Raw genomic sequence first — 13,217 nt, 5'->3', positions numbered from 1 at the left:
GAACTTGTTTGATCTTCACAGTGGTTGCCTAAGATGGTATATTGGATTCTTATGCAGCTGTAGACTACTCTTAAGCGTCATGGCATTATGTAGCTCTCGCTGCTGTGTACTCTGTGCCCTGTGAGGAAAGGCTGGTGGAACCCTATCCTTCGAATTATAAGCACAGAGGTTCAATAATCTCTTCTCCTGCATTGTAATGGCCTCATCTACAGCTGTTCATCACAGAAGACAAGTAGAGGCGGTCAGCCTTCACATTAAGTTAAACTGCTTTTACAGTTCCTGGGCAGTACTCTGATCCAGTCAGATTACAGCAGCCTGAGTTGCCTTCAGCTTTTAGCTCATCCTTAACATGAATCACAATGTGGTTCCTGTGTTCTGGTCATCTGCTAAGGTAGAAAGCCTTTCTGATCTTTTAATATATACCTGAGCTCTGAACAGGAGGAATTGCCATCTCAGGGTTACCATGAGTATACTGTGGCACTATGTAACTGCAAGCAATGGCAAGACCAGCTTTTCAGCTTACACTTACAGTAGTGTCTGAAATAACAAGAAATATGCTTTAATGATTGCAAGCTGACTAAAAGATGAAAATGCTCCAGCTAAAGAGTGGGGTTAGTTTGGTGTGGGTCAGTGCTGCATCCCAGTTCTGCTTCTTGGAAGCATACCATGGCTGCAACCCGACTGCACGTGCAGATGGGATTTGAGTGTGTAACCATGTGCTCCTCTGTTGTGTAACCACGCTGCTGTTTCTAGGAAACCTAAAAATGCAGACAGCAAAGGAGCCCTTGTTTTCCAATAGGTGTCTGGTTTGCAGGTGCTGAAGGGAGTGCATTTGCCCTGCTGTGATGACATGTAATGAAGGCTCCTTTGGTCTTAAGAAGGAAAATGGGCTGAACAGAGAATACCTGTTTTCACTGTTTCCTAGTTTTGGATATTTATTTTTTTACTCATCAGGAGGTAGATGGGCCTTTTGGGAATTGTCCTGTTGTAAATTCTGACCTTCAATCGATTTGCTGTTTCTGAATTATCAGGCATCTGCTGAAGTGAAACCAGGCATTCATTCTGTTTCTCCCTCAAACTTGTCAGGGTATCAGCTAAAGTGTTAAATTGTAATGAATTATACAATACCTGGTCTTCTCTTTAGTTTCTTGTCTTTGGTTTGAAACCTCAAAGAGTTCAGGGGAATCTCAAACCAAACAGAAGAAAAAAGATATAATTAAGGATGATAAGATATTAATATAAATCATCGTATGAAGATATATCATTCTGTATGGAGATTTCAGGTTTTGGCTGATCCTTAACTGCATTTCAATAGTTTTTGATACTAAAATAACTTGGCCATATCAGCTGGATGGAAGTTTGATGGGTATAGTCTACCAGCCACATAAGTTAAGCCATAGTTATAAAAGCAAGTGACAAAATGCATCTTCCTTTGATTTTTTTTTTTGTCTTTACTAGTTAAAAAGAGCTGGGAGAAAAGAGTCTAAACTCAATTTTACAGAAAAACGCCTGTGAGAAGGCGCTGAAACAGGTTACACAGTGCCATCTCGTGGCTGCTTCTTATGCAGCCACACAGGTAAAAATTGCCACTTGTACACAAAACACCAGGTAATGCAGTATGAGAGGCTGTAAGGTTATGACACTAAATCAACATAAATGTAGGTTGTAAGTTTTTTTATGTACAAAAATATCTCATCTGGAGAGAGACACTAGTGCTTTGTATGTGTTATGGATGCTTATAATGGTAAAAACAATTATTTTGTGTTGATTTAAGATATTTGCTGTGATCAAGCACCTACATCTATTATTCAAACCTTCAGAAATAAGCTTTTTGTGCCATGTATACACATAGCGTGTGTATACATGCACACGTATCAAAACATTTAAAACATGCTTGTGAGTTGTAGGATTTCATACCAAAATGAATTAATTTCTATAATGTTTGTAAAGGTGATAATTAAATGATTCTGATAGGCCTCTTGGTACGGATAGACTTTTAACTTGAAGCTCAAAAACTTGATACCTGTGGGTGGGGACAGTGGAATGGGTGTGCAGAAAGCACAGCGTGAGTCAGAGACTTGAGGCTATTGCTGGTCTGTCTGCATGAGAATGAATGCTGCTGCAGTGGAGAACACACGGCGATAATGCTAGAATAAACTAAATGAGTTTACACTAGTGTAATCTTATTAAATGATTAAACCCTTTCAAAGTCTAGGGAGAAAGAAACGGTGATAGGTTTTGTTCGTGTCCTTTCGTTCACCCACCCGTAATTTTCTTTTTTCTGTAAAAATTATGAAAGTGTGTTTTGGGTGCAGAGGAACACTTTCTGTAGGATTCTTTTTTGTGTGTTTCATCTGATTTTCTACAAATACTCTCTCTTATAGCTGCTGGCAAGCAACATGAGCCAGTCAAAGCTACATCTGAGTAAGAAGCAAGCAAGGTTTTCAAGATTTTATCTGTAAATAGTTGAGATCAAAAGCCATGTTTCACTATGTAGCCCACCTGAGCCAAACCAGGAGTGTTGCTAGGAATCATACGTATGGGAGATAAATCTGTATTCAGCAACACAATGCAAACCCCAGTTTTCTTTATACTACCACTATAGCTAATTAATAGTGTTTAAAGATTGATTAGCTTTTTAAAATGCTGGCCGTGATCCTTTTGGTTTAAAAGATTAAAAATAACTAAATGTTAATGTCCAATTTCAGACACATCCATGAAAAAAACCAGAGTTAAGTCATCTCTACAGCAGATGAATGATGAAGTTCACTTCAATTTTGGTTAGATGTTAATTCTCAGCACCAAATTTTAGGTGACTGGGGATATTTTTGTTTCCTACAGTAGTGTACCTCATCTGGGGCTTTTTATTCTCATTGGGATTTCTGGTTAATGCAGGTCCAAGTTTTTTGCTTTTACAAAGCATGTTTTTGTAAACATTCATCAGAAAGATCCATTTGTTTCAGCTGGCTTTCATTTTCCCCCTTTTCAACTCGGCTGGCTGGGGTTAAAGGGAAACGCATGTTCCTGTGACTTACACTAGAACAAAGCTGTGATGAGACTCCATCTGTGGATTGAGCTTCCTGCCTGCAGTGACTCGAGATCACAGTCACAAAAGTGTAGTCTCTTATTTAGAAAATGTAGACTCTCTTAGGCTCAGAACTGCAGAACTGGCCCGTGAAGTGCTGGCTTGCTGAGGTGCAGGGGGCCTGGTTGCTGGGAATTCTACACTGTTTCTCACCATTTCAGTTAGATGTCACTGACTTCTACTGGTGACTGAAAAATAAACTTCCTTAATGGTTTAAATGTTGATACAACATACACAGCCTTTCATACTTACAAAATTGTATTTTCTGTTAGGGTATTGTCAGGAACAGATGCAGCTTGAGTTCAAAATGGTGTCTGAGCAATACCCTGCGCAACATAAGTCCTACTTAAAATTGCTTGTAATGTTTTGGTTTACTTGCTTGATCAGTTTACGCTTCCTGCAAAGATCTGAGATATTTGGGATTTTAAATGTGTGGCTGTGATGAAAACGAATGCTTGCTTGGTGGCTTGTTCTCAGTTTGAATGAGCCTTAATAGGCCAGTGTAACTGTGTACCATGACTGGGAAATCTGGATTATAACCAAGTACACAGAGCAGGTACCTTTTTAGTTGGTTGTCACCCTGTGAAGCATCTTCTTTGACAGCGTTCTGGCTGTGAGAATCACTTTAAATCCTTACCTGAATTTCTGTAAGGAGAACTTGGAGATTCATATAAAAATAATATCTTAGCAAGCTGAGTAAAATTACTTCAGCGCGCATCAGATAATTCATCCCATTTGTAATGTTCTGGCAGCGGGTGGCACCATGGTAACAGCATGTATTATGGCTTCTCACTCCTGCAGCCTGACAGCTGTGGCGTGATGATGTTTGCCTTTGGTACATCATGCACAGTGCGGGCATCTGTAATGGGTTTCATTGCTTCATTAGTGTGAAATGGAGGATAAGAGTCAGCACTAAGGAATTCGGTGTGCCTTTACTCTGTGACTACAGGGAATAGGATATCAGCCAAGGGCATTTTTATCTTTCGTTGTTTAAAAAGAACAGAAATTAGAAGCCTGGAGGCAATTGGTCTCTCTAGGGTTAGCAAAGTCGTGAATCTTGTAACTTTTAGTTTCGCTGTAGTTTTATTAGTGTTAGTAAAGTACTGTATAGAAATGCAATAATGTCCCTCTAACTAGCCCCGAAGTGGTACTCCAAGAGACACAGGCACTGATAGGTCAACATGTCTATAATGAGGTTTATATACAGTTTATATACACAATATATATTTAGTAACTGGTTCTTTGTAAAGACTGGACCAGGGGAGAGCTCGGTGTTTATAATGTATATATTTGCTTCGAAAACTGTTCCAAGTCAGTATTTTTCCTGCAGGTCTGAATTCTTTGCTTAAGGGCATCATACCGTATCAGGTATGTCCTTTATGTGTTTGATATCACTATCTGAAGTGACCTGAACCCATCCAAATACTAACTTTGGAAAAGTTCAAACCAGGAGCAAGGTAAGACTTGGTTTGTTCTCGTTATAACTATCAATGATAATTTACATAGCACTGAAAAAAATCTAAGATCCAGTCTGCAAGGATATCACTAACCAAGATGCTAACCTTGTCTTAAGACTTGTTGAGGACCTTTACGATCAAGGAAGATGGAGGTACCATTGTGGTGATGGATGTTCTTCTTCTCGTATCATTTTTCAGTTACTTAAAGCAGAATTAGGGATGCTACCTTTGAGATGGTATAATGACTTGGTGTAGCTGTACACAAAGGGGTTTGAAAGATGGGAAGGAAAGCTTTTTTTGCATGGGACACTGAAGATTCAAAGAATAGCTAGCCATAATGATGCATGGTGATAGATAAAATGTCACCAAGAAGGATATGTCTCCACACACATTACCCTTGTTGTATCTTAAATTCAACTTCTAGCTCCAGTGTGGCCTTACCCACAGCCACAGTGGTAAAGTAAGAGGCTTACAGAAGTAAACCTCTTCCAACATGGCCTTAGCCATGGCTGCAGTCCCTCTAGGGGTGTACCTGCTCTGTTGTGGGCTTATCCATGACCACAGGCTTTGAAGTGCTCTAGCATGCCCTCACGCACAGCTGCAGATGCTTCGAGGTGTACCTTCTCCAACATGGACTTATCCATGTGACACAATCCCCTCAGAGGTATGCTTGCTGTGGCACAGACACAACCATGGCTACAGATGCTTTGAGATGTACCTGCTCTGGTGTGGGCTTATTCACGGCCACAGATGCTTTGGGGTGTCCTGCTCCCACATGGACTCAACCACGGGTTGCAGTCCCTTTGCTTTGAGTTCACGCTGGAGTTCCAGCCTGTCCCAGTACGGCAGCACAGAAACAGCAGCGCTGCCCTGGCCATCTGCCAGCCCAGGCACATGGCCATTGCTGTTATCAAAATGTTCCCAGGCACAGCAGGGTAAGATGATGGGCAGTACAGCAAGCAGAAAAGCAAAACGCAGCCACTGACAAGCACTAGACTCTAATATATAGCAAGGTAAGCAAGCTCCACCGCAAGCACAGGAGTCTGCTGATTAATAGCTAAACAGCAATAACAGCTGTAAATTCTTTCTAGCACATTCCAATCAAATCTGTCGTTATCTCAAACCCTTCGAGCCCCATATTAGGTGCCAAAAAGGACTGTCATGGTTTAACCCCAACACCACGCAGCTGGTTGCTGAGCTTCCCCCCAGCAGTGGGGCAGCGTGAGGAGCAGAAAAGGCTTTGATGCTGTGTGAGCACTGCTCAGCAATAACACAGACATTCCCGTATTATCAATACTGTCCAAAACATAGCCCCATACTAGCTACTGTGAAGAAAATTAACTCTATCCCAGACAAAACCAGCACAGTAAGCTTCATCGATATTAAAACAGCCAACAGAATGTCCCAGAAAACACTGATTTCTGACCTGACAAAAACCTTTATTACCTTGCCATACCGTTGAGGCATGTTCTGGCAGCAGCGCCCAGTTTAGATAGCACTAATTGTGCTCACAACCATGGTCTTTGGGGTTCAATATTTTCCTTAGTAAGCCAAGTCCTGGAGAAAATACCTGACAAACAGCTGTTTTTTGAGTTATTTAAACATTTAGGAAAGAACATTTTACATCCAGGCATTCGGTTTGGCTTCAGGTATATGCATTTGGTTTCATTTTGACAATTAACCCTGGGTCTCCTTGATAAAAATATCTTTTGGAGCTGAACTGTCAGCTTGCTTCTCTTTGTGGTAAGAGCGTGTTTCCAACTTGAAACAAAGTTCTGCAGAAAAAATTAAAGGCATGATTGGGGCAGCTCTGAAGGTAAATATGACCTCATTTCTTCTGCCCAGCAGTCCAGAGGTAAATCATCAACATAATTAAAAATGACCCTTGGGGTGCGGGTTGTAAATCTGGCCTTTCCCAGCATTGCAGCCTTGGCTTCACGTGGGTTCTCAACGATTCTGTGGCATCTACTTCAGTGTTTCCTAGAGACCGCATCCTGCATCTTCTGCTCTTCCCTAATCCAGATAAAATTTCTGTCAGCAAAATTTTCACAAAGCACTGAGTAAAAGCAGTCAGGAATTTCAAAAGGGCTGCAGTCAGGAGGGGATAATTGCAGCTTGTGTGGACACATCCAAGCTCCCTTTTGCCTCACTCCAGACCTGTTGAGCCTCATGGCTTACATGCCTTGGTCCTCGGTCTGTCCTCCCTCGCTGTCTGGCCTCTTTACCCCTTGGTGACTGGCTGCACCAGCGGCGAGGTTACTCCCGGGTGTTTCTTCTGGGCCTGTGGCCACAGCGTTGTCGGTACCTGTGAAGTGTGTAGTGCTCATGTGGGATTTTCAATTCTCCTGAATTGTGTTCTAGCACTGCTTTGGGAATCCTACCTTTAGTCCTTCATATAATAGTGACACTGGCACATCGCAAAAACCAGACTCCTGTGCAAAGCCTCTGCAGAGCGAGTGTAGCTGTGCAGTACTCGTGGGAGCTGCTATTTTCCTGGAGTCTTTTCCCCCTCTTGCCTGCTGTGGGTTGAAAACAAGTTGAAATTCTGAGGTTTGCAGGTGTGGTGGGAAGGCCTGCAGGGTGAGCTTCATGTGTAGAGGCAGAACTGGACGTCGCCACACCAAGAGCGTGGTGGGGCTGGGACAGGCAGCCCCTCGCCATGCCTGGGAGGTGGTGGGACTGCGAGAACTGGGCCATCTTCACCACAGCCATGAGGTGGGACCTCCTGGTGCTGGCAGGAGAGGCAGACCTCATCCCTTCCCTATGGGCGGCCTTTTGCCACCACAGTGGCGTGAGGGACAGAGCTGCTTTTCTGAAGGAAGGACCCCTCCTGCCAGACAGCCACCCAAGGGGAAGGCCAGGCCCTTGTTATTGCAGTGATGAGCAGGAGCTCAGCCTGGTGGCAGTCCAGCCTTCACCTGTGAGTATAGAAGCTAATATGACTTTAAATGTGGACACGTTTGTATGTACTTAATGCAAAGATAATTGTTTGTAATTCCTATAACGTCATAAACATATGCACCGACACAGGAGTCACAAGGCAGGGCGTTTGCTGTCTGGCGAGGCGTTGAACTCGCTGCATTGCTGCTCAGACAGGTCCCCGGCGGATGGCAGAGCTGAACCCTGAGGAAAAGCGGAAAAGTCGGGGTGGGAAGAAGAGGCCGATGACACGATTTGGGCTATTTGAGGATAATGTTTTTCACCATGAGAAAGGGCATCATCACTGTGAATGGTTATGCAGGATAGCAGCGGAAGGATCTGAAGACCTCCATAATGGCTTCTGAGGGGCTTCAGCGTGGGTGCTGTGGAAGGATGAGAGAGGTAAGGACGTGGCTGACAGCTCTTGGTGTTAGGAAGGATAAAGGCGGCTAAAGGAGCCAGGGATAGGAAGTGGCAGCCTGTGCCTAGCCCAGGGGTGAGCAGGTGGTGGGAGAGGAGGAGATGGAGCAGGAGGCTCTCAGCAGCCAGGGTTTTCCTGGCTGTCAGCCTGTCAAGCTGAGCCGCTGGAGGGAGCCCCTGCTGCTGGATAGCAGGAAAAGGAAGACAGGAATAAGCTTTTCCTAAATTCGTCCCGTTGTGGGGCTGTATTGCTGAGGCCTCAACCCGGGGAGGGCCACTGCCGTATGGGTCCCGCGTCCATTGCAGCTCCCTGTGCTTTGCCAGCCACGTGGCCACAGCTCTCAGCAGGGCTTCCCGGCCTTCCCCACTGCCATTTCTGTCTAAGGCCGCAGCAGTCTGTGTGTGTGACATGGAGCCAAATAAGAAGAATTCTCCTTGATCCTGGGTTATAGACCCTTGTCTTCCCAGAGGGCAAAGGTTGACCCTTTCTTCAAAAACCAACCAAACATATTTTCTTGTGAACTGTGACGGTGTGGTTGCTGTGCAATGGCAGAGAGTGCCTTTTAGTATTTCTCTGTCACTTTTCTCTCTACTGCTGCTGCTCAAATTTCTTCTGACATCCAAGCAAGCTGCTGCTGTTAATCTTCCGTAAATAGCCAGCTGGGATGCTGGATATTACTGGGTTTAAACAAAAATCCCTGGAAATGTTCACATTCCCCGCAGTGTTTTTTTCCAGCTACAGTGTGACTGTGCCTCTCAGAAGACGGAGAGAAAACGAGCTGTGCCTCAGCGTGAGCGAGCAGAGTTCCTGGGGAGGTGAAGTGCAGTCATCCTGTTCTGCCTTCTCTGGTAAACTCCCAGCTATCCACAGAGACACAAAACCAACGTGTGCCTGTCCCTGCAGCGAAGGGACAGTCCCCTGGGACTGTTGCAGGGAAATCCCAACCACAGGGCCCTGCAAGCCCTTACTGCTCTCCAGAGCAAGAGGCAGCTCTCCAGCTTGTGGGGTGAATGCCGTGGCCAGCCTTCCTTCTGAAGCAGCTCGGGCAGGTGTGAGAAGTCCGTGTGGTGAATAGGTCCCTGCTGGTGCCTGAAGAGCAGCACCGAATACTTCTGCAGGGCAGCGATAAAAGGGCTGCTCCACGCGCTGGTGAATCATCTGGCTCGAGAGGGACAGGCTGTGGCATGCGGCGGATCTCAGCAGGCACAAACGCCCTCTGTGCTGGGATGTCCCCATCAGGGGATATCAGCTTTCAGCACAACTGTTTCCTCAACAGGAATATTTTCTTTGGCTGTTGTTACAGTTCAGTTCTGCTGAGTCTCTATGACTCAGTTTTGTAACAAGAGAAAAAAACCCACAAAACCCAAACCAAAATCAAGCCTGAATCAGTTATTCTTTGGCTTCAGTCTTCTGAAAGCCAGTTAAGCAAAACCATTCCAGCTTCAGGAATCAATAAACTAACATCATGTTTAGCTAACCTATCATCTTGTTCCTTAATCAAATACAAGGTGCTGCCGGAATGTATTAGTTCAGAGAGTTTCGCATTTCATTCAGCATGGTAGCAACCTCCTTTTAAAATCTGATTAGCCAGGGTTGGGTTCTCTGTACCTGCTGCTTGAAGAAACTCCAGGCAGGAGAAACAAGTTGTGATTCTCTCTGATGGATTCTGTTTATTTTCAGGGAATGTACCAAGTTCTGTTTGTCAAAACATAACCCAGCAAACAATGAATGACAGTTACTTTGCTCTCAACCTCTTTTCAGCTTGAAAGCTTTGTCCATACAGTTTTCTTCCTAAGGCTGTTTAGGTATTGCCTAGTCCTGGCCCATCACCTTCCTTCCTAAAAAATACACAACACTTGAGAACTGTTTTTAGCAGCTGCATGATCCTGTGCTTGGAGTAGAGCCTGTTATGTGCCTGTTATGTTTCATTTCCTGGATTTTGTGAAGGAACTTAAATTCTTTTTAGATATTTAAAATTGTCGGCTAAGTGTCCCATTCTTATGAAATCAAGACGTCTAATTCCAAAGCTGACTTACAAAATCTTACTCTGTAAAATTTAGGAATGAAACTTCATTTAGTAAAAGCAATGTCCCCTGGTTTCAGAAGTGTGATGACCTATCAAAGCATGTGTGAGAGAAAAAAGACAAAACCAAAATGAAAATGGAAACATTCCTGTGGGAAATAGATTCCAACAGCACAGCACTTTTCTAAGAATAATTATTCCACTGGAAGATGTTCAAAACTGGCAAGTTGCAACCAGGTACTGGATTTTGCTTTTTACCTTCTACCTAGTCTTGCCCCAGTCTTTTTTTTTTCAGATAAGAAGTTCTCAACAGCTTCTTTCAGTGTTAGTAAACCTTCCTCTGAAGCGTTTTGTTCTTCTGTGCCCATCTTCCCACGCCTTACTCTGAGTTTCTTTTGAAACTAGGAAGGATCTGGAAATGCTTTGCATTGCAATCTAATTGCCTCAAGGAAGCTCATATTCTACTTCAGTTGTGTCCTGACCATGCTCTGACTCTAAAGTCTTCTGCTACAGTGGTTTTCTGCTTTATAGAAAATTATTGTCAGAAAAAGCAGAGGGGCAAGGGCCTTTTCTAGTGCTAGAACTCAGCCAGTTCTGCCTGTCCTCCAGATTTTTTTTACTTATATTTTTCAGTTGAAACTAGCATCCTGTTTTTCTGATTAATACAGAGCAAAAAATTATTTGTCCTCCTGATAGCTTCAAAAGTGTGCTTGAAAGAGAAGCCAACATATTAGGAACCTGGTGCACTACCTGTAGAACAGATAATTCTTTTAGCTATTTTGCCCTGTTTAGGAGCCTGCAAAAGCTGGTGGGTGTTTGTTACCCATCTAGGGTCTCGGTGCTTGTGTGACTGTCCAGGCCTAAGGGCTGAGTGTTATTTCCTGGTACTGCAACTGGTAATGCAACATTTTTGTGTGATGGGCAATACTGTCAAATATCTAGGGTACAATTTTCAAAGCTGTCTGTGTGACTTCAGAACCCAGGTTCTATTTTTAGATGTAATTTGTGTGTCTGGAGGTACACCTACGAAAGGAGCTGGGCCCCTTTTGTACCTATCCACAAAAGGCAGATCCTCAGAACTCCTGCCATAATGCTGCTGAGCTGCGGTAGCACTGACGGCTTATGGCTCTTCTGTTTACTCCACATGAATTCTCTGATAAGCATCTGTTTCTAGGCAAGCAGCTAGAGTCTTCTTTACGCCTAAGTCCTGCTAACGTGTTCCTTGCCTTCCTTGTGCTTTGGAGGCTGATGTGACAGTGTTTTCAGAGCAATTTCCTCTCATGAGGGACACAGGCAGAGTAGGATGGCAACTGAGGAGGAGGTGTTGTTGTTTCTATTTCCAGTAGCACAGCACTCATCTGAGTGCGTGAGAAGCCAGCATTCAAATTTCAAGATGCTTGAGGGGACTTGAAATCCCCATCCCAGCTGAGTTATTCCGGAGGACTCGACTCAGCCACTCCTCCGGAGCAGAACTGTGCAGGAGGCTTTGGTGTGCCTGGGCAGGGAGGGGATGGTGGCTTGGTGCTTAGGCTGCTTCTACAAGAAGCAAAACTGGTTAGAAGACAGTCCTCTGCATGGAGAAAATCTTTCCTCCTTTGGGCTGTGGTCAGTGAGGAAGGGTCCCTTTTCCTCTCTGTTCCTGCCCTGCTGGCACAGGTTGTCTCAGGTTCTTTCACTCCAGTTCTGGACGTCCGTGTCCACGTCCCGTGGCTGGGTGTCTGCAGTGGAAGGGGTTGCTGTTTGCTGTCCCTCCTGCTCAGGGCTGACTCACTTCCTGCCTTCGTAACTCATTTGAAACCTTCCTGTTTTCTTTAACTTCTGACTGCAAAGCATCTAGTGAAGCCATCTATGAAGCTTGTCACAGAAATTGTACCGTGCTGCCTGATACTACTTTGCATCATTTCTTTTCGCTCAAGCTGACTGATGGGGCAGCAGTAGATTTTTTTTTTACCCGTTGAAATGCTGCATTTGCCTTGGTGACAGGCATTTGTCACAAGTGCGTGCAAGCCCAGGGCTTCAGCTCTCAGGCAGGAGCAGGCAGCAGGGGTGCTGCAGGCCAGCACGGCGGTGCAGCAGCAGGTCTGAAGGTGCACTGTAGTTTGTGTGGGGTCTGACTGCGTTGTCCTGGCTCTCACAGTCTTGCTTTCACAGATGTTAAAGCCAGTCACAGCAAAAAAATTAAGAGAATGATAAACCTGAATAGAATAACTCTGGCGGACTTTTAAGACACTAGGACAGATAATCTGGCTCTTGTGGGGGATCCTGAGCAAAGCTGCAGGGGTTGAGGGCTGTTCTGGTAACATCCAAGCCCTCTGTGCAACTACGGAGCAAAATTCTTCCTTTAGGATAAGAAATATGTGCATGTACATGCACTCACGTACACAAACAGACTCTGGGGGGAAGGTTAATGCCTCTATATGAATCTCTGCAGGCATTTCCTACTGGGAACATTTCCCGGTTTAGAAAAACATGTCATGGAGGGTAGCTGCAGCTCCTGTCTTGGCATGTTCCTCCCTCTTTTGTGAGCCCTGTCCACGAGCAGAGCTCTGCAGCTTCTGAAGGCTGCACAGGTCATCAGGAGTACGCAGAAGGGCGGTTTCTACCATCCCCTATCTACCCAAGCATGCCTGACAGCTCTTCACTGCTTGCATAAGAGGTGGGAGCACTATGTCCTAATTTATACGCCCATCACAATGCAAAATAAAAATTGGCTAATCAAATCCTTCCTGGCTTGTGATATGACTATAGCCTTTGTAAATGTGCAAAGTGGTCTACGAACAGTGCATGATTTACAAAGTATTTCCTAGGTTTCTCTCTCAGCCCGATCTCTTTTTGAATCAGTTGTATTGGATATTAAAGCCATGAGACGGAAATCAGTAGGAGAGCTCATAAAATTTGTAAGTCAATTCATCTTAAAGAAACCTGACAGCTAGATGCACAAAAGTAAAAAATAATATATTTTTATATATATATATATATATAGCAACAGGACAAGAGGCAATGGGCACAAACGGGAACACAGGAAATTCCATCTGAACGTAAGGAAACCTTCTTTCCTTTGAGGGTGGCAGAGCCCTGGCACAGGCTGCCCAGAGAGGTGGTGGAGTCTCCGTCTCTGGAGACATTCCAAACCCGCCTGGACACGTTCCTGTGCAACCTGCTCTGGGTGACCCTGCTCTGGCAGGGGGTTGGACTAGATGATCTCCAGAGGTCCCTTCCAACCCTGACGATTCTGTGATATGTTTGTATAAGGCTCTATATCGTAGAAAAAGACCCACAGAACTCATCTTTCAAGGGAGACCAAGTGGAAGT

Source organism: Larus michahellis, chromosome 11 (genome assembly GCF_964199755.1).
Source record: "Larus michahellis chromosome 11, bLarMic1.1, whole genome shotgun sequence".
NCBI lineage: Eukaryota > Metazoa > Chordata > Aves > Charadriiformes > Laridae > Larus > Larus michahellis.
This window is presented reverse-complemented; position numbering follows the sequence as displayed.